The following is a 23,609-nucleotide window of genomic DNA, read 5'->3' on the forward strand; positions in this document are numbered from 1 at the left end:
CTTACATTATCAAACATTATAATAATAATATAATAAAGACCGAGATGCCCAAGTCATGTATCAACTCATGCCAAAGTACCATAGTTTTAACCCGACATCAAATCAATCCCAATCTAACACGAAACAATCCATAACCAAACAAATCAAATTAATTGTTTAACATCCCTAGAATTCTCAGTCTCAACTGAACCATATTGAACAATTTAATCGATAAAGCATTAAATTTCCATACCTTGAAGTCGAACAGAACCCAAATATAAACAAACTCTCAAAATCCAAAACCGGAACCCCGAATTGCTGGATAAACGGTGAATGTAGTGGTATTGTAATGACAGAGGTGATAGTTAACGGTGGTGATGATGGGTTATTGATAATGACGGAAGGTGAATGGTAGTGGTGATGAAGATGGTGATGAAGGTGTTTATGGACGTAGTTGGTGGTGATTGATTAGTAGCGGTGCTAAGGTTGATAGTGGACGGAGGTTATTGGTGTACGACGGTAGTGGTGATGGTGTACGGTGGTGGTCTTGGATGATAGTGGTAGAGAGAGAAACATAGAGTGACGATGGGGGTGTGTTAGGTTGTGTTGAGGAAGACGGTGGTGGTAACTGCTGTTTATATTTTTTAGGGTTTTTTTTTACCCATCGCGTATCGCGATGGGTCTGAATATGGGTGGCACGATACGCCACCCAATTCATAAAAATTAGGGTTTTAGTCCGGTCGCATATATGCGATGGGGTGATTTGGAGGTCTTCGTGATACAAAATGACGTCATCTGCTAAGGATATCTAAATCCCATCACATATCACGATGGGTTTGTGAAAAAGTCCATCGTGTAGCGCGATGTCAGTTTTTCACATATAGTTTTTCTACTAATTGGGTCCGGACATTCTTCGACCCAACCACTTTTGGCATCCCAACCTCTCCCAAATTATGCTCCAATACTTTAAATATACTTTACATACCCAGACACGCAATTATTTGACAATTTGCTTAATGAGCTTCATAATGTGCACTTTCACCATCTAGCTTCCCCACACTTGATCTTTGCTATTCAAACTCGATGCAACAATTAGTACTATACTATCTCAACAAATAAAATTCACTAAAAACACACTTACAAACCAGGGTTGCCTCCCGGACAATCCTGACATGTCTACAGCTCAACATTACCTCGAATGATCAATTGTTCTCGTAAATCGGTGAGGTTAAAATGAAAATCACCGATTCCTTTCACAACTTGTGAATATCCTACATCTCAAGATATGGCTTCAACCTATAGTTGTTCACCACTTGTATCAAGTGGTCATCAAAGTCTTCAATCTCATACTCACCATGATCGTCAATCTGTACAATCGCATATTGGCTTGTCCACTTGCTCTTTAACTTCCTAGGAAAGAATTTCATCCTTGTGTTGTTGAGCCACACCCATTGACCCAATTCAAACTTCTCTAACTGGATTTTTGCATCATGCACCTTCTTCGTCTTGGCCTTACAAGCGGATACACAATCATAGGCCTTGCCCTTTAATTCTTCAATCTCACACAACGTAAGCTTCCTTGCTTTACCTGCATCATCATAATTGGTATTAACCTGTTTAGTGACCCAATAAGCTCGTTATGCAAGTTCAATTGGTAAATGACAATTCCGACCATACACAAGTCTATACAGGGTAGTAAGAATCGACGTTTTACAACTCGTCTTGTAGGCCCACAAAGCATCGGTCAATTTAAGTGATCAATCCTTTCGGTCTGTCCGTTTTATTTTCTGCAACATCTATTTAATTTGCCGATTAGATAACTCAACTTGTCCACTCGTTTGTTGATGGTAAGGGATTGCAACTCTATGATCAACACTGTATAGTTTAAGCAATTTTCCAAATTTAAAATTTTTGAAATGGGATCTCACATCACTAATGATGTTTCGGGGGATTCTAAATCTCGAGAAAATGTTTGTTTGCACAAAATTGCAAATGACCACGTGATCATTTGTCTTAGTGGCTATCGCCTTAACGCATTTTTGGCACGTAGTCGACAACCACTAGGATCTACAAATTACTATAAGAATTGGGAATGGGCCCAAAAAATCGATCCCCAAAACATCAAAGATGTTGACTACTAGACTCAGGTTCATAGACATCTCATCCCTCTTAGAGATGCTTCCTAATTGTTGACACTTTAAGTAGTGTCTTGCAAACTCGTGTGCATCTCTAAACAAAGTTGGCTAATAGAGGCCATTGGTAAAGACTTTTCTCGCTATGTTCTAGCAACTAAAGTGAACCCCCCCAGAAGCAAACTAATGCACTTGTTCCAATACAGTTCGAACATCCTCATCTGGTATGTAACGTCTGATCAGTTGATTTGCTCGAAAATTTTAAATAAGTCCGGATCGTCCCGTATGTACTATTTGACCTGTGACATTAAGTATTCCTTCTTTCTCCTCGGCCAATGCTCTGGTAGTTCACCTGAAACTTTAAAATTGACAATATGAGAAAACCAAGGATTTTGAGAAACTGATAAAATATGTTAATCTAGAAAAGACTCGTTTATCGGCCCATCAGATTCTCCTTCTTCCACCATTATTCGGGATAAGTGACATGCAACAACATTTTCACTACCTTTCTGGCCCAAATCTCTAGATCAAACTCATGTAATAGCAAAACCTATCTAATTAACCTCGGTTTCGCATCCTTCTTATCCATGAGGTACCTAACAGAAAATGGTCAGAATAGATAATACTTTTCTACCCCGTATATAAGAATGGAATATATATAGAGCATATAATACTGCTAGTAATTCCTTCTTAGTTGTTGTATAATTCAATTGAGCATCCGAGAGGGTTTTACTTGCATAGTATATGCAACGAGTTTCTTTTCAACCTGTTGACCCACAACAGCCCCGACTGCATAATCACTCACACCACACATTATTTCGGAAGGTAATTTGCAATAGGGTGATTGCAAAATTGGATATCCAACTAACTTCTGTTTTAAAGAGTTAAAGGCCTTAACACATTCTTTATTAAAGTCGAATGGGGCATCTTTTAACAATACATTACATAATGGTTTGGTGATATCACTAAAACCCTTAATAAAACCTCCTATAAAATCCCACGTATCCCAATAATGACCTAATACCCTTAACGTTTAAGGGATTAGGTAGAGTGGAAATAACGTGAACGTTTGCTCAATCCTCATCAATCCCACGACTCGACACAACATAGCCCAACACTATCCCCTCTTGGACCATGAAGTAACTTTTTTGCCAATTCAAAACTAAATTAGTTTCGACAGGTCATTTTAAAACATTTTCACGTTTACTTAAACATGACTCAAAATATGGGCTAAAAATCAAGAAATAATCCATGAAGATTTCCAAAGACTCTCCCGCCATATCTGAAAAGATTCTCATCATACAACATTGAAAGGTAGTGGGTGCGTTACATAACCCAAAAGGCATTCACCTAAATACGAATGTGTCATATGGGCATGTAAACGTAGTCTTTTGATGATCTTTAGGATGTATAGCAATCTGGTTATATCCTAAGTACCAGTCTAGAAAATAGTAAAATTTCTTACCTAAAAGTTTCTCTACATCTGATCAATAAACGGCAATAAGAAATGATCTTTAGAGGTAGCTGTATTTAGTTTCCTATAATCAATGTAAATCCTCCACCCGGTTACCGGCCGGGTGGCTACCTCATTACCTAGGTCATCTTTGACGAATGGGATGCCCACCTTCTTGGGTGTAGTCTGAGTTGGACTTACCCATGTGTTGTCTAAAATGGCAAATTTAATACCTGCATCCATCCACTTTAGAACCTCCTTCTTGACCACTTCTCTCAAGTTCGGTTTTAACCGTCATTGTGCGTCGTGCGTTCTGCATCGGTTTGACCTCCGGGTCTGTAAGAATCTTTTGCATAACAATCGAGGGACTAATCACCTTTAAATCTGCTATGGTGATTGTCATTTTGTTGGCAATCAGCACCCCAAGCAATGCTTTTGTAGCTCCTTGAGCTCCACTTTCGGTGGTTCTTCCAACGATGGTTTTAACATGATATTGATCTTGTCGGGTAGTGGTTCCTCCTTAACCGACCATGGTAGTCTTTCTCCTCTCACATCTGCAATCTCCAACTTCCTTTCCTCCTCTTCCTGCTACTTATCTGTCTCTACCTGTAATCTGTCAAACATAAAGCATGTCTCCATCGTGCCGTCCGTGTCCACAAAAGAGTCATATAACATAATGCACTCGTTAATAACGTCTTCCATAAAGCACTCGTCATCGACCGGAGAATTATATACATGTGTAAAGAAATTAATTCTCAACTTATGGTTACCAAATGCCATGTCAGCTGTACCACTTTTGCAATTAATCTTGGCATTTTCGGTAGCCAAGGCACACCTACTTAGTTTAACCGTGGGCTGTTTGGTTCTTTCACTCGAAACATAATCAAGAACCAAAAAGTCAAGTGGAAAGTTAAAATCCTTCACATTTAGATTCAAATAAGTCAATATCCCTTGGGGAAGTTTAGGATTTTGGTCAGCCAAAACAACTGTTTCCTCATCTTCCAGCTGTTTATTTGTCTCTACCTGCAACCTACCAAAAAAAAGCACCTCTCCATCGTTCCACCCATATCCATGAAATAGTCGTATAACAAAATGCACTTGTCAATAGAATCTGCCATAAAGCACTCTTCATAGTCCGGAGAATTATTTTCATGTGTAAAGACATTAATTCTCAACTTATGGTTACCAAATGCGATGTTAATTGTACCACTTCTGCAATTAATGTTGGCATTTTCGATGGCCAAGAAAGGCCTATCGAGTACAATCATGGGCTGTTTGGTTCTTTCACTCGAAACATAATTAAGAACCAAAAAGTTAATTAGAAAGCTAAAATATTTCACCTTCACAATCACATCTGTCAATATCTCTCGGGGAAGTTTAGGTGTTTGGGCTGCCAAAACAACTGTGGTGGCGGAAGCCCTAAGCGGACCAAAGTAACACTGATCGTAAAGACTTCTTGGAAGGATACTAATTCTAGCACCATGATCTAGAGGTGCCTGTGCCAGTTTAAAATCCCCTCCTTGAATGGGTATAATAGGCACTCTTGGATCTTGCAACTCAGATGGAAGAGCACCTGAAAGAATCGCACAAACATTACCAGTTAAATCAATATGTTTAGGAATTATATGCTCTTCTATGTGCACAAATTTTCAAGTACTTGGTATAGGCGGGAATTTGTTTTATTGTATCTAATAGGGGAATATTTATTTTAACCTGTTTAAATGCTTCCCACATTTTCTTTTGTTGTGGGCCCCGTTTAGTTGCCATCTTCGACTAAGATGGCGCCAACAAAACATCAGGATAGGGGACGGTTTTGACTACATTCCCCTTATCCTTAGGTTCGGTGGTGCCATCTTTCAAAATCGGTTCGTTAATATTAGTTTTGATTTCAGTTTTCATTGATTGAGTTGAGTCAACTAGTTTTGGTTCGTCATCACCGATGACATTTTCATCAACATCTTCCATCACCCCATCAACCAATTGTGGTGTAAATCCAACCTTATTATCATAAATTTTACCACTTCGAAGAATACTTACTTTGTTGACGTGTTTCTTCGAACTCGAACCGAAGTGTTGCGAGTTTACTGTGGTATCACTTGGGAGCTGACACGGATTTTTATTCAATCCAGCCACATCCGCTGCTAACTGCCCTACTTGTTTCTTCATTGTTGCAGGTAACTTAAGTCTAAGTTCATTCTGTTTCTGTATGTCTGTCACCACCTTCAACAATGCATCCAACTTAGTGTCCACAGACTCATCTGCATTTCCCGAAGACCCTCTTTACTGGTGTTGATTCTGCCCACTTGAATAACTGTTACACCGACTGCTGTTCTGATTATAGGAATTCTACTAATAACTGCTTTGACGATATGTACCATGTTGTCAGTTTTGACAAGAACCATAAAAATTCGGGGTCATTTCCCGTATCTGAAATTCGGGTGATTGCTCAAGTCTGGTTGATATGTGTTTGAGATAAATCCCTGTGACATCCGTGACAAAATCGAGTATGCCTTAGTAATTGTTTATCGAATAAGCGATTAACCGCTTTTTGCGTAACGAACAACCGAATAACCGAACGGGTCTGGTTATGACCCAGATATCCCGGGGGGCCATCTATAAGTGATATACATTGAATATAAGCCAACATATTGATATTATAGCCTTAGTACAATAACAAACCAGTTAAACGAAAACATACTCGTTTAACTACCCGCTATGACGTTAAGCGCGAAGGATAGTTTCAAAACAAGCATTGTATCATCCGTCAAGCTGAAAAAGACCTACAAAACACTTATTGGGAATGTTGTAAGGGGCGTTATGTGAAAATATTTTCTATTTTACAAACAAATGGTATGCTTTTATAAATTTACACAAAAATGGCTGAAAAACGCTCGTTTTTGCGTTGTTTATCGTATCCGATATTTTTTTGTTGCCAAAAACCGAATCCAAAATAAACTTAGACTCAGGAATTCACGTTTGGGCACGCAAAACCAGGCAAACGGGCCCAAAATTGTGCCCAAGGGGGGGCCTAACTTCCGGCCCGCCAAATTAGACTTTTTCACCCTTAGATATATTTTTTATTTAAAATCTTCCAAACCAATCCATAAGCTAAAGATCTTTATAGTCTAACTTGTTCCAGCTGAGTTTCTTCATCTACACCAAAAACCCTAAGGTGAGTTGAATATTTTGATCATTTTGTACTTGATTAAACATGGTTTAATCATAAAAATGATGGTTTGATTAGTAAAAATCATAGTTAACCATGTAAAACTCTTTAACATCATACAAAACTATACTTTGATGTTAAACCTGGTTAGAAATCAGAATCATAATCTTTTTTTGGCCATAAACACGGATTAGAAGGTTTAAACGATGTTTTTACGGTTCAAAAGTTCGGTTATGAACCCTAACCGAAACCCTAACTTACATGGCTGGTCCCTTGATGATACATGCTTGGTTTGTGATATAGGACCTGTACTTAGCTTATATAGAAGCACGAGAACGCGGAAATTGGATTAAGAGAGTGAAAACGGGCGAAAACCACAAAGGTAATGCCGAAATGCTCGATTACGGGCTGTTTAGGTTAAGGTTGTGATGTACATATTTTTATGTCATAAATTTTTCAGGGACATCTGGGACCATATCATTGAGTCCCTGTCCAAAATTGCTTATTTTTCAACCATCCGAGAATATTTGGCGAATTTATTACCGATTTGGGGCGTTTATTTGGGAAAAATACTTAAATTGCTGGAAAATTACCGATTTGATATATTATGATCACATATGAAGTTTGGGGTCATATGGAAAACCCTAGGTATGTTTTGTGCAATTGCGTTTACTCGGATTTTCATAGTCGTTTTTGGCTCGAAAATGGTATTTGGCAAGATTGTTAGCTTCTGTAACTGCTACATGTTATTTTGGGAAGTGTTTTGATCACTCACGAATTTTGACGGATTTTTCGAAAATTAGTTGGTATAAACAGATGATTTTCGAGCTAAATATAGCATATGAAATGATTTTTTATAAATTTATAAATCAGTAAATAATTTCAGAAATATTTTAATAAAAATCTACATATTTTATTTGATAAGTGCCTAAATTTTCCTGATCTAATGATTAACGGATAATTAATTATGCTAATTTGAAGATTAAACAAATTCAATTCTGACGAAAACCGGCAAGTTCGTGATTAACGAACCTGTTGGAGTATCAGAACATCAAAAACGATCAAGGAGCATATTTTCAGATTAATTATCTAAAAACGAACTTTTTGTGAGAAATCTGGACAATTTGGATAGATTGTGCACGTTTTTCTCCAACTCAAACTGAATAAACGGTAACAAGCCCCGTAGCAAATCCAGACCCTTAAACTATGATCTTTCTTTATAACTTAATCATTTTATCGACCAACACGCTTACCCAAGCTTGCATCCCCATAACTGTTTTCTGAACGTATAAATGAACAATTTGGCCCAGCTGGTGAAACGGGAAAACTGAGCCAAGTTCGTTTTTATACATTAGACATTGAACAACATCACAATCTAAACCTACTGACACTTTCTGGATGTTACAGCCACACCCAGACTAGCTATACATCCCAGCTTAGTATAAAGTTTATAATAATATTAAAATATTAATATTACTATAATATTAACTATAGAGATTAAGTAATAGCAAGGCAAATGAACCCCGAGCTGACCTCTCACTGAGTGCCTACAGAATAGTGAGTTTCATGACCTCTCTTTTCAAACTGTTTACGAACTTTTGGGGATGAAAAGCATATTTATATAGGTTATCTACGTGGAAACGGTTCAGGATATGAATTGTCTGAACGTTTAGATACAAAATGTCCCTACAAACATAACGATTGATTACGTGCGAATGAATAGTGAATAGTATTCTTGAATGACAAATTAAATGAATATGGTACGAATACCAAAACATAATGAAATTACACAAATATGTTGTGTACCGTTAAAAAATTGTAACACCCGTAATGTTCGGTTTAAAGATTTAAAGTTTGTAAAGTATGTATATCTCTCGGGACTTAACCGACATTTCTCGGAAGCCTTCTCGTCATTCCGGTCCGTTAAAGCATTTAACTTTTCTTCCAAAATGCCAAATACTTCAATTTGGAGGGGCTAGGATGAAACTTTTTATATTATAACACAAAACAAAAAAAACCCTAACCCCCCTTATGTCTTGTCCGATCGGCAGCTAGCAGCCCCCCCCCCCCTGCGATTTTCTTTTTCCAGCCAAGGTGTGAGCATAAAACATCATTTGAAGGTTAGTACTATGTCCCTACAAGTCTTTTACACCTTAATTGGTCGTTATAACATGCGTCTTGATCGATTAATGGCTTGTTTTAGGCTAATCGGGTAGTTGTCCAATTGAGCATTTCCGGGACTGTTTTGATTGAGGTTTTTGCACCAAAATCTTCCTAGGTATGTCTAGTATATCATACTTAAAAATCTTGTTCTTTGGTGTTCATTAGATTGGTCAACTAGTTGTAGTTTGAAAGATTGTGTTCGGTTGACTAGAATTGTTGATTGTTGCGTTTAACGCGAGGGTTGAAGTGATTAACGACCAAATCAGCTCAAGGGCACTTGGTTTGATGTATGGGCTGTTGAAAAATCATTTTTATAAGTTATGGGGCTGAATTGGTTGTCGGTTACTCCAACGGGTCGGTACAACACGCAATTGCGTTTATTGAATAGTTGGTGCGTTGTACTTACGAGTTACCGACCTGTTTGACTCGTGTAGCGTCGTGTGGACTTGTGGGCTGTGAATTTACCATATTAGGTCCACACGAGGCTGAGTTGGACGTTAATGGCCTAAACGACCCTTAAACGCGCATGTTAGTATCATCTAGTGCTTCCGGGGGTAATTTGGGAATTCTTTATTCCCGGGATTATCTAAGGGTCGTTTTGGTGAATGTGAAGCCTCGGGGGCTATTGTGATTTAGTTTAATGAGGTCGAGGCTTTAGGTAACTCGAACCATGTTAGAACGTCACGTAGGATAAACGAGTCCTTTCGATATCGATTGTAATGTTTGTACGTAAACCAACAGATGTTTGAGTTTTGGGATTATCTAGCTCGTGGTGAATATGTGTCTGGTGTCAGGGGAGTTCATGATGCCCCTTTTTACTCTTTTAAGATTTTGGGCTAGCATGCACACCTAAGCGATTTGCTTGATGAATTGTTTAAAATTATTTTGGACGGGCTTACTTGTATAGGGTAGGCCTTGAGATGATATTATCGTATGTACGTATGTATTATTATATGGCCAATATTTGACGATGTTAGTAGTCTTTATCGACCACGGATGTTATGTATGCCTACTTTGTGTTTGAATACGTTGTATGAGATGTTACGTGTTTGGGTGTACGTTTGCTCGACCCTGATGTTATTACTTGGATGTTATATATATATATATATATATATATATATATATATAGGGATGTACTTATCAAGATGTTTATATATATGTATGTATATATTTATATAAGGATGATTATTTATTGATGATGATGGCTTAACTGATGTATCCCTTTTATATTTTAAAATCCTTGGAATGACTATTATGATTATTATTATTATTATTGATGTTATTTATTAAAACTTGAACTCACTCAGCTCAAGCAGACTTTGTGTGCATGTTAGCGTGAGTTTCAGGTTAGGAGGTGGATGCATTACCACTTAGACGTGCATGAAGCTACTTGGACGGTGGAGGGCATGCTTAGTCAGAAGTTTCGATAATAATAAACATTTTTCTTATAACATTTTATTAAATACATTTAAATTGGTTTTGGGCATAATTCCCGGGTTTCGGGAACTTGTTTTATTAATTATGGTTTTCCGCTGAATTATACTCTAAATTGGTTATTTTAATGGTTTGAACTGTTTTTGAGTTTAAGTAATTTGTAAGTATTTTGTATGAATACCAACTGTAGGATTCCCGGGATTCGGGGTCTTACAAGTTGGTATCAGAGCCATGGTTCGAGGGATCCGAGCATCCCCGAATGCTTGGACTCGAACTGTAAGAAAAGAGACTAGTATGCCCAACGCGAGTAGCTGGACTCCAACAGGTAACTTTAAATTGATTAGTCATTCCTTTGAATTTTAAAGTTTCCAGTATGTGATTAATTGTTTAAGTGTTAGATAGAAGGCTAATGTGGTTAGGGGCAGGGGGTGATTAGGACGGGCGGGTAAAGTAAACGACTAATTACACTTGATCAACGTCATTAGCAGTTTACCCTTACCTCACATGTTCTAAATACCACTTGTACTTGACCGTGTTAAAATTCTGTCTTTGTATGGATAAGTCATGGTTAATACTCGAGCAGCTAAGAGAGGTGGTCCTAGTGTTCGCGGCCGTGGTCGTAAGCCACGTGCCGAAGCTGAGAGTGAGATTCCTACTCCCCAGCAGGAGGAAACCCCGATTCATGAGGAGGGGGATAATCCCGCCTTAGATCCTGCTATGCGCGCAGCTATCGCTGATGAGGTTTACCAAGTGCTCCATAGCGCATTCTCGAGATCGTTGCTGACGCCGTTAGCGCCATGGAGGAGTCTATGGTTGGTAAGAGTTCGGGTAGGGAAAGGAAGGGTAAGGAGACACAGGTTGATGATGAGGAGGAGGTGTATGTGCCGAGTGGGGATGAAGATGAGGTGAGGACTATTAGTGTATCTACCCGGGGTTGCTCGTATGGAAACTTTAAAAAGTGTGACCCTCCTTCTTTCGATGGTACTAAGGACGCGTTGGCAGCACATCAGTGGGTTTGGGAGATGGAGGCCGTTCTGAGAGTTAGTAAGTGCAAGGGAGATGACATGGTGACCTATGCTACTACCTCGTTTCGTTCCGAGGCACTGTGTTGGTAGGATAATCTGTTGCAGGCTATGGGTGATCGTTCAATTAAGAGGATGACGTGGGATGAGTTGAAGAAATTGGTTCTGGATCAGTTTTGTCCTCCACACGAATTGGATAAGATTGAACAGGATTTCTTGACCTTGGAGGCGGGCAGTATGACGCATCGGGAGTATACCACAACGTTTAACAAGATGGCTCGTCTATGTCCCGATTTGGTTACTCCCAAAGCCAAGAGGATTAAAAAGTATGTGAAGGGACTTCCAGCAGATATTCTTAGGGGTGTGGTGACCACCGACATGAACTCTTGTCACTCGGTGTTTACCCTAGCAGGTACATTGTATGATCAGAGGAAGAAGTTACCGCCGACCGAGACTAGGAAGACATGGAATTCAAATTCGTACGGTAAGAGGCCCGGGGGGAAGCAAATTTAATTCGTCTAAGAAAAGGGTAAAGACTGAAACTTCTGAATTTAAGAGGGATGCAGCGTTCGGTAATTGCAAGAAGTGCGGGAAACCGCACAAGCGGGAATGTAAGAATGGGTCTAGCTCCTGTTTTCGTTGTGATAAGGTTGGACACCCCCATTTTGAGTGTCCGACGTTGACTTGTTTCCGCTGTAAGGGTTCCGGTCACTTGGCATCAAACTGTCCTACCAGTAAGGGGGGGGGGTCCGGTCAAGGGACTTCCTCGAAGGGGAAGGTGGAAGAGAAGCCGAAGGCCAGGGCGAGGGCCTTCAACATCTCCAAAAGAGAGGCGAAGGATGACGCGGATGTTGTTTCAGGTACTTTTTCCTTATTTATCTTATTTCCACCGTAGTATAATATTATCCCAGGTACCTTTTTACTTGATGAATTACAAGCGTCGGTCTTATTTGATTCGGATGCCAGTAGAAGTTTTGTGTCTACCGCTTTCTGTTCCTCGTTGAATAAATCACCCGAGCGCGTAGTTGTGACATTTGAGCCAAAACAAGGTACACCTCAGTACGTATTTACCGATTAAGCAAATAAACGCCTTTGCGTAAAAAACGAACGATTAATCGAACGGGTCGGGTTATGACCCAGATATCTCAGGGGGCCATCTATAAGTGATATACAATCTATACAAGCTAAAATATTAGAAATATGGTCTTAGTTTGATACCAAACAAGTTAAGCGAAAACATGCTCATTTAACTACCCGCTATAGATTTAAACGCGAAAGATAGTTACAAACCAAGCATTGTATCACCCGTTAAGCCGAAAAAGACTTACTAAACACTTATTTGAAATGTTTTAAATGATCCGTGAAAATATTTTTGATTTTTACAAACATATAGTATGTTTTTATAATTTTACACAAAACTAGCCGAAAAACACACGTTTTCGCGCTGTTTAACGCACCCGATAAGTTTTTCGCGCCAAAAACCAAACCCGAACTAAATTTGGATTGGGATTTTCGTATTTGGGCTTGAGAAATCAAAAACTTTGGCCAAAATGGGCCCAAAATGGGCCCATGGAGTTCCGGCCGCAGCCGCCACCCCAGCCCCCTTTATTTTCTTTTCACATATAAACTAGATTTGAGATATTTTTACACATATTTTCAAATACAACTTCTGGAACTCTTCTTCTACAGCCAAAACCAGCAAGAAACTAGGTAAAAACCTTATGATTAATCGATTTCTGATTCGTTTAAACTCGTTTAACAACATATAAACATGTCTTGATTGTTAAAAATCATAGTTAACCATGTAAAACTCTAAAAAATCATTCAAAAACATACTTTGATGTTAAACCTAGTTTCAAATCAGAAACATGATCTTTTTTGGCCATAAACACGGATTAAAGGGTTGAAACGGTGTTTTTACGGTTCAAAAGTTCATTTTTGTGCACTAGCCGAAACCCTAAGTTAAAGGACTGTTCTTGTGATATTTGAGCCAAAACAAGGTACACCTCAGTACGTATTTATCGATTAAGCAAATAAATGCCTTTTGCGTAACAAACGAACGATTAACCGAACGAGTCGAGTTATGACCCAGAAATCTCGGGGGCCATCTATAAGTGTTATACGTTTAATATAAGCTAAAATATTAGTAATATGACCTTAGTTTGATAGCAAACAAGTTAAACGAAAACATGCTCGTTTAACTACCCGCTATAGATTTAAACGCGAAAGATAGTTACAAACCAAGCATTGTATCATCCGTTAAGCCGAAAAAGACTTACCAAACACTTATTTGAAATGTTTTAAGCGATCCGTGAAAATATTTTCGATTTTTACAAACGTATAGTATGTTTTTATAATTTTACACAAAACTAGCCGAAAAACACTCGTTTTCGCTCCGTTTGTCACACCCGATATATTTTTGTCGCCAAAAACCGAACCCGAAAAAAATTTGGACTCGGGATTTCACGTTCGGGCACGTAAATCGAGAAAAGTGGGCCAAATGGGCCCAAAAGGGGACCCAACGAGCCCATCCCACCAAAGAAGACTTTTACCCCCTTATTTTTCCTTTCACATATAAACTAGATACAAGATATTTCTAACATCATTTTCTTAAAAACTCTGGACACAAGTTCTGCTGCAACTTATAAACTAAAGTTATGCATGGCCTATGAGCCAAGTTCTGCTGCAACTTACTAAACTAAAGTTGAGTATGGCCTATGAGCCAAGTTCTGCTACAACTTATAAACTAAAGTTGAGTATGGCCTATGAGCCACAGTATTTGGTGATACGTGATAAATACTATATGTGTATATGTGTCTATATACATGCTATGTGATTAGCCGTAGGAGATACTATGTGTAGAATATACTAATTATTTGCGTATACACTATATAATGTTTGAGTTTACGTGGAATCATTGTGGGTGGAAGGGGAACCACAGTGGTTGATGTTAACGCGGAACCGTTGTCGGCGGAAGGGGGGCCACGGTGGTTGAGTTTATGTGGAACCATTGTGGGAGGAAGGGGGTCCACAGTGGTTGGTTAAACACGGAATTTTGAAATAGGTAGTACGAACAAACAATCACGATTTTACCTAAATTTAGAATTTATATTATAAACTTACATGTGTGCATATGCACACACAAGGATATGGCTGTACATATTTATACAAACGTAAATACATATTTTTACATACGCGCGTACATACAAACTATGACTGTGTGGTACGCAGAACTGATTTCGTTAAACTTATGAAACTCACCAACTATTCGTAGTTGACCTATTTTAACATGCTTTTCAGGTAATCAGATATGAGAAGTAATTTCCTGTGCATTACGTGTCTGGTTGGTGATTGATGTCATGGGCATTTGAGTTAGAAGTAAAGTAATTCAAGAACCGGTTTGATTGTATCACCTAGTTTGTAAAAGATGTTAGAACGATATAATATATTGTAAATTAGTTAGTAATGTTTCTTTATGAACAATGTATTTGATACCAGTTGTATCTGTTGCATTTCCGTTTTACGCTTCCGCAATTCGCTTAACGGGGTGTGACAGAAGTTAGTATCAGAGCCATTGGTTATAAAGAATTAGGTTATCCCATAGGATACCTATAATATAAACGTAGGCTCAGTTATCACTGGGAAAGTTAATAATGAGTAACGATAGATACTGATGGATGCCGGGATGAACTCGGAGGGCAAGTGAGTTATTATGGTCCGGAACGTAATAACAGACTTGCTTGTACGAGGGAATTCGGGAAGAAGTCGCGGAACATATTAATAGGTAAAAATGGCAACATACGTGCATAAAGGTGATGTGAAGTATATATGAAATGTGCATACGTGCTTATCTGTCACACCCCGACTAGCACAATGCGGAAGCGTAAAACGGGAATGTAACAGACACCTCTGATATCAACACATTGTTTATAAAGAAACATTACAAACTAATTTACAATATAATACATTTCTTCGTTCTATCATTGTTTTACAGTCTAGGCGATACAGACAAAACTAGTTCGTTAACTATATATTCTTACTACTATCGCCCTTGCTTCTATTTACGTAGCATCAACCACACACTTCAGGTACGTAACAGATCATCAAATTACTCCGATTTAGGTACACCTGAAAAGCAGTTTAAAACGGGTCAACTACTAGAGTTGGTGAGTTTCACGAGTTTCAAGAAAACAGTAATGAGTATTCACAAGTCAGCACTTGTAATCATGAGATAAGTATGTATGTATGTATGTAAATGATGTATGTGATGTAATTATGCTAAGCTACAGTGAAGCCTGGACTGTTCGTGCTGCGTGCCTCCATTTCCCACGCTCAATCAACCACTGTGGCCCCTTTGCGCCCACAACATGCCCCGGTAGCTATGTCTAACACTACATAGCTGGTTCGTAAAAATTATGGTCAGGTGCAAACGGTTTTGGTGTCTCGGCAAACCGTGCCGGCTCCGTTTGGGTTTGTCAAACCAATAGTACTATTCACAAGCCACCGGCTCGAAGTTAATCACTGTGATCGTGGGGACTTTCGTGTGTTAGCACTTAGATAATTCACATCAGTACATGTTTCAGGTATGTATATGAAATCAAACATGCTTTTCACCCCAAAAGTTCTTAAAACAGTTTAAAAGTGGGGTCATGAAACTCACGGTTTAGTAGATATTTAGTACTGTATCAACTCGCGGTTTGTTCAGTCCGTTATCAGTAGTTCCTATAACCAATATTATAATAATATTAATATTTTAACATTATTATAATCTCAATACTAAACTGGGCTGTATAACTAATCTGGGTGTAGCTGGAACGCCCAGAAAGTGGCAATAGGCTTAGGTTGTGATGTTGTTCAATGTCTAATACTTAGAACTGAACTTGGCTCAGATTCCCGTTTTCCCAACTGGGCCAAGTTGTTCATTTACGCGTTCAGAAAACAGTTATGGGAAAATAAGCTTGGGTAAATGTATTGGATAATAAAATGATTAATTTATAAAGAAAGATCACATACTGGGGTCCCGGATTAGCCACGGGGCCCGTTTCCGTTTATACAGTTTGATTTGAGAAGAAACGCGCACAATCCACCCGGATTGTCCAGGTTTCTCATAGAAAAGTTCATTTTTACTCAATTAGCGCAAAAATATGATTTTTGATCACTCATGGTGTTTTGATATTCCCACAGATTCACTAGTCGCGAACTTGCCGGTTTTTATAAAAACTGAATTTGTTTAATATTCAGATTAGCATAATTAATTAACCGTTAATCATTAAATTATGAAAATTTAACCACTTATCAATTAAAATATGTAAATTTTTATAAAAATATTTTTGGAATTTATTTACTGATTTATTAATTTATAAAAATTCATTTTATCAGCTATATTTCGTCTGAAAATCGTCCGTTTACTCCAAACAATTTCCAAAAATTCAACAAAAATTCCTGAATACTCAAATCATGTCCCAAAACAACCTGTATCAATTCCAGAATGTAAAAAGCTCGTGCAATATTCTTTTCGGCCCAAATTCGGCTGTAAAAATTCACACGAACGCAAATAAACAAAACACCATTAAACTTCTCCAAATGATCTTAAAATTCATATGTGATCAAAATATATCAAATCGGAGTTCCCAGAAAAATTTCATAATTTTTAAAGTATTTTAGGTATTTTTCCCAAATAAACGTTCTAATTCGGTAATAAATTCGCCAAATATTCTCGGATGGTCGAAAAATTACCAAATTTGAACAGGGACTTATTGACATGGTCCCTGATGTTCCTGAAAAATTTCAAGTCCTAACAATATGCACATCACAATCTTAACCTAAATAGCCCGTAAGCGAGTGTTTCGGCATTACCTTAGCGGGTTTGGCTCGTTTCCGACCTTTTAATCAAGTTTTCAGGTTCTTGTGCTTCTAAAAAATCTAGGTACAAGTCCTATATCACAAACCAAGCAACATTTCATCAACATAACAGCCCTTAAGTTATGGTTTCGGCTAGTGCACAAAAACGAACTTTTGAACCGTAAAAAAATCGTTTCAACCCTTTAATCCGTGTTTATGGCCAAAAAAACTATTAAAACAGGTTCCTTACCATGTGTATGATCAAAAAATGTTTATGGACTATTTTTAGGATTTTTACACGGTTAGGAATGATTTTTAGTAACCAAGACATGTTTTTATGGTATTAAACAAGTTTAAACAAATTCAAAAGCTACTTATTTAAGCTCTTACCTTAGGTTTTCTTGCTGTTTTTGGCTGGAGACGAAGTGGTGTCCAGAATTTTCAAGAATTGGTGTTGAAAATGGCTTGAATCTAGTTTAAATGTGAAAGAAACACAAGGGGGGGGGGGGGGGGTGGCGGCTGCGGCCGGGATTCCTTATGGGCCCATGATGGGCTGTTTTGGCCCATTAATCTGGTTTCTCAAGCCCAAAAACGAAAAGCCCGGTCCAAATTTAGTTCGGGTTCGGTTTTTGGCACGAAAAACTTATCGGGTGCGTTAAACAACGCGAAAACAAGTGTTTTTCGGCTAGTTTTGTGTAAAATTATAAAAGCATACTATATGTTTGTAAAAATCAAAAATATTTTCACGAATCGCTTAAAACATTTCAAATAAGTGTTTGGTAAGTCTTTTTCGGCTTAACGGATGATACAATGCTTGGTTTGTAACTATCTTTCGCGTTTAAATCTATAGCGGGTGGTTAAACGAGCATGTTTTCGTTTAACTTGTTTGCTATCAAACTAAGACCATATTTCTAATATTTTAGCTTGCATAGATCGTATATCACTTATAAATGCCCCCCCCGAGATATCTGGGTTATAACCTGACCTGTTCGGTTAATCGTTCGTTTGTTACGCAAAAGGCGTTTATTTGCTTAATCGGTAATTACGTACTGAGATGTACCTTGTTTTGGCTCAAATGTCACATTATCTGAGACGAGTTATAGGGATATGTGTACGTACGATATTACCGATGATATTGAATCTTATTGTAACAAATATTATATTCGGTTATAATCAATATTAATTCCTACTATGATTAAAATTATATCGTATCAAAATTTATATTATATTTTTTTTATATAATTAATATTATACCTGTTCATAACAAATAAAATATTTAATTTCGGTATTAATTAATAATATCCTTTACGATGATCTAAGCTACAGAAAAACGTTTTCTTCTTATTAACGATTGCACCGAAAGATGTCAAGAGCGGGTAGCTTTACGACAGATGAAGAACTGGTGTTGCTTGTGAGTGGGAATATGAGAATGCTTCAACAAGTTTAACTAAGTCTGGTGATGTGACGGAACCACTAAGGGGCTTAATATGCAACGCCCGGGAAAGAACCATGGGAGGCGTGTCCTACAGACAATGATTTCAAGAATATACATATAATACCTCTCAGCATGGGTCTAACCTTTATTTTATGTACTCGTTTCTTTGACTTCTGGTCATCCTTCGATTTCTGTTGTTTGAAAAACAAACACCATCCCTAGGGGAAATACTTAGTGATGAATCCAACTTATTGAATTATAAATATAATAACTACTTTATTGAATACCTAATTCTATAAACAGACCGTGACTACTAGTACATATAATGTATTGATTATATTTCAAAAAGAAATATTAATAATAATAATTTCCTTTACATATCACCAGTACAACTAATTCTGATGAACCTCCTTAACTAGCAAACTCTTCGACTCATCTATGTTCGACTACCTTCAACCTCTCTTATATTACGCGATTTCAATCGATTTTTATAAAATGAAAACCCCATAATCACGAAATGATGACGTGCCCCGACTAGAATGTGTTGGTGCATAGATGTCAGTAGTTCATATGTCTAATGTCTGTAATCGAGTCTGTAATATTGTTTATGTATTTGTTTGTTTAAAGCGAAGTTGTTGACAAGTTCGCTTAGGCGAACTTGTTAACCAAGCGAAGTTGTTGACAAGTTCGCCTAGGCGAACTTGTTGAACAAGCGAAGTTATGGACAACTTCGCCTGAGGCGAAGTTGTCGTGTATTTATATAGGTTACGGATTTCTGTTTAGAAGTAGTTCAAGTTACGTGTAATTCAGTGAGTCAAGTGACGTGAGGTCGAGAGTCTGTAAGTATCACGGTTTGAGTTATTAATATAGGGGTTTGTTCGTGTGTTCGTGTGATTGTGTTCTACGTCCGTAACGATCTACACAGGGATTCCGCACCTGTGTATATCGGGATATCTCGTGTGATCCGTCAAGGGAACCTACAAATGGTATCAGAGCTTTTGCTCGATTGTGTGGTTCGGGATATTCACGCGGGTGTAGAATTCGTCCCATTTCGACTATTCACGGGACGAGTTTTTGGTGTTTTTGCTCATTCTAGCCTCCTACCAGTGTGTTCAAGCCTTTAAACCGTCAAAAACGTCGTTAAAATCCGATTTTCAGATCTGCATAAAGTTTGAGTTCGTCAGGCGAAGTTGCTGTTCATCAGGCGAAGTTGCCGTCAGGATACGTAGGGTTTCGGCGAAGATATAAGGAGAAGCGAAGTTATTGACAACTTCGCCTACCTCCCAACTTCGCCTAACTCAGCGAAGTTCTCATCAAGTTCGCCTACTTTCTAAGTTCGCTTACCCTAAGCGAAGTTATTCTCAACTTCGCCCAGTCACGCGAATTTAAGAAAGATCCAGCGAAGTTATTACTTAAGCGAAGTTATCCCTAACTTCGCCTACAGTACTGTTCAGAGGAAATTTTTTTTAACTTCGCCTACTCAGAATTTTTCGGGTTTCTTAGTCTTCAAGAAGGATGTCGTCGATCAACATTTCGGAGCTTGTAAAGATGAAAGTTGAAGCGGGGTCAGCTACAAAGGCCCCAAGGTTGCTGAAGGGAACCGATTTTGTCGCGTGGAAGGATCGGTTCATACAATACGTTAAGTACCAGGATGCGAAAATGTGGGTATGCATCCAAGATGGATATATTCCACCAGTCATGGAGTATGAGGGTCGAGACCAAATCAAGAAATACAGTAAAATGGAAGAGGAGGAGAAAAAGATGTATGAAGCCGAAAGCAAGGCTCATGCTGCAATCACAATGGCTCTTCCACAGGAGATCCTCCATACGTTCAGAAAGTATACATCAGCTAGAGAGCTTTGGGAAGCTCTTGAGAACAGATTTGAGGGGAATATAGGTATTCGGGCTTCAAAGATAAAGTTGCTCAAAACTCAATTTTCAGTCTTTAAGTACTTAAAGAACGAATCTCTTGATGATATTATCACTCGATATTATCATCTAATGACTGAATTGAGTAACTACTCCATTTCCTACCGAGAAGAAGAGATTGTGGAAAAGCTTCTCGATGCCCTCCCACCAAAATGGGAGATGTATACTGTACTGATGAGGGAAGACAAGGACTTTTCAACTTATGATCTTGAAACCACTGTCAACAAGCTCAGAACTTTTGAGCTTAATATGGTAAGAAAGAAACATCTATGGATCAGGTTCAAGATCCAGGCATGTACGGTGCTAAAGTAAACTCCAATTCAAGTTCAAAGACTGATTCTGCCGCCTACTACTCGAAGAGCGAGTCGGGTGCCAAGTCTTCACAGGAGGGACATGTGTCAGTAAACTCAAATGGGGATGTTTGCTTTGTTGCGGGTGGATCAAGTGGTACTCAACAGACAGCAAGCAAGAGTAGTGGATCTTCAAGTTCCTCAAGCAATAATTACTCTAAGATGCCAATGAGCGTCAAATCTGCTGAAGAGCAGTTTGGCCTCTATGCTTCGTTTATTGCTTCATATGAAAACTATATTCAAGGAAAGGTTGTTGATCCAGCGATGCTGGATGAAGACTATGACCAGATCGATGCTGATGATCTGGAGGAAATGGATTTACAATGGCAGATGGCCATGATAGTGAGGAGAGTGAAGAAGTTTATGAGAAAGACGGGGAGAAAGTTTGTTGGTGGCAGGCTAGGGTTCGACAAGTCTAAGGTGAGGTGCTATAACTGTCAACAAAACGGGCACTTTGCCAAAGAGTGCAGAAACGAGCGAGTTGAACGTGGTCATGGCCGGCCTGCACAGCACACTGGGAATAATAAGGAAATCAATGCCATGATGTCCAGAGAAGCAGGTGAATACAACTGGAACCTGCATTCGAATGAAACTAATGAGCAGGCAAATATGGCTAAGGTTGAGAATGAAGAATGTGAGAAGATTACCGGAGAAGAGAAAGCTTCTGGTAAGGAAAAAGCTTTCATGACAGATAACAAGGATCAACTCTCCGAGGTAAGTTCTAAACCTATTTGTACTAAATGTGAGAATTTGTCTGAGCAACTTGCTACCATAACTGATCAGTATGTTCGTTTAGATGCTGAATTTAAAACTCTTAAAGAAGATCATCACTTTATGAAAGCAAGAGAAAACAGTTACAAAGTTAAAATAAAAGCGTGTGAAAAAGATGTTAAAAGCTTAAAAACAAAACTTGCTGAAAAAATTGAAGTAATTGATCTAAGTTATGATGTTTTAGAAGAAAAGACTAAACTGATTGCTGAACGAGAAAAGCAGATTGCTGACCACCAGGTGAAAGTGGTGGAACTGAACCGAAAACTTGAACAGTTCAGAAATTCCTCAGCTATTCTTGATCACCTTGTTAGTGATCAAGGTACCTCTACAAAGAGGGGAGGAATTGGTTATCACGAGGTTCCACCACCTTATAACCACAATTACACTTTTAACCCTAGTGTTCAGAAATCTGTTGATTTTGAAGTTCCTCAGACAGTTCCAATCAAGGTTACGAGTAAAGAACCAAGTGTTAGTAGTGGCGAAACGAGTTCGCCTGTTTCAAGTGAGAAAATTTCTGTTACGATTCCAGTCTCATCAGATTCGGATAAGTTGTCCGAATCGGGTAAGACAAAAGAGAAGGTAGTGTTACCCACTGGTGGAGAAAAAGATAAAACTTATAAAAAGAGTACTCCACTCAACCCGTACGTCCCACCTTATGTGAGACGAACGGCCGGGTAACACAGCCTCAACATCCAAAACAACCTTTGAAAAGAAAATGGAGCATAGGTGTTGTTTTAGGTGTAATAAGTTAGGACATCTTGTTGCAAATTGCCCTCTGACGCCGAAATTCAGAGGTATGAGGCCTATTAAAACTGGGCATAAGCCTAATGGTAATTTTAATACTGCTAAAAATGAAAACCCTTCAAAGTTCCGAAATGTAACTAATTCAGGTTTTCACAGAAACAAACCTCAGTTTAACAATGCTAATAACCAAACCACAAGATATAATACTTTCAATATACATAGGTTTGGAAGGCCTCACACTCAATTTCCAAGGAGATTTCCTAATAGGACTGACAGGAATTATCCAGATGCTAACTTTGGAAAGCAGAAGTACGGGATGTATAGATCCAAGACCAATTGGTCTTGGGTCCCTAGATTCTAATCCTTTGCTTTATTGTGCAGGAACAGTTGAACAGGGCTGCCCACAGTCTTTGGATTGTAGATAGCGGCTGTTCCCGGCACATGACGGGTAACAAATACTTGTTGCACGATTTAAAACCTGTTCAAGGAGAGAGAGTTAGCTTTGCCGGTGAAAGTGGAGGAAGAATTACTGGAAGAGGAACGGTGTCCAATGGGAAAATGACTCTTGAGAATGTGAACTTTGTAGAAGAGTTGAAGCACAATCTGCTGAGTGTGTCACAGATTTGTGATAAGGATTACACTGTTTATTTCACGAAGAATGAGGCGATCGTGTTGAAGCCTGGTTTTCAGATACCAGACGAGTGGATAGTGATGAAAGCTCCACGTGATACAAATACTTATGTGATGGATATGAGGTCTACTGAAATGGCCACGGGAAAATCATGTTTAATGAGGAAAGCAAGCGAATCAGAATCCGAATTGTGGCACAGGAGGATGGGGCACATTCATCTTCGGAAAATGAACCACATTGTCAGGAATGGACTTGTGATGGGCGTTCCCTTGAAAAGTTTTAACTTTGAAGACAAATGTATAGCATGCAAGAAGGGAAAGCAACACAAGAAATCTCATCTCACCAAGAAGGTCAACTCTATTGCCAGTACTCTAGAACTGCTTCACATGGATCTCTTCGGTCCCGTGAATACAAAAAGTCTAGGAGGTACTTCTTACTGCTTGGTGATCACTGATGACTACTCGCGATATTCGTGGGTATGTTTTCTGAAATAGAAAGATGAGACGGCTCAAATGGTGAAGAATTTGATTACCAAAGTTGAGAACGTCATGGGTAAAAC

The sequence above is a fragment of the Bidens hawaiensis genome, unplaced genomic scaffold, assembly GCF_021521415.1.
Source record: "Bidens hawaiensis isolate Kalapana, Puna unplaced genomic scaffold, B.hawaiensis_p1.1 tig00012076_1, whole genome shotgun sequence".
NCBI classification, from domain to species: Eukaryota; Viridiplantae; Streptophyta; class Magnoliopsida; order Asterales; family Asteraceae; genus Bidens; species Bidens hawaiensis.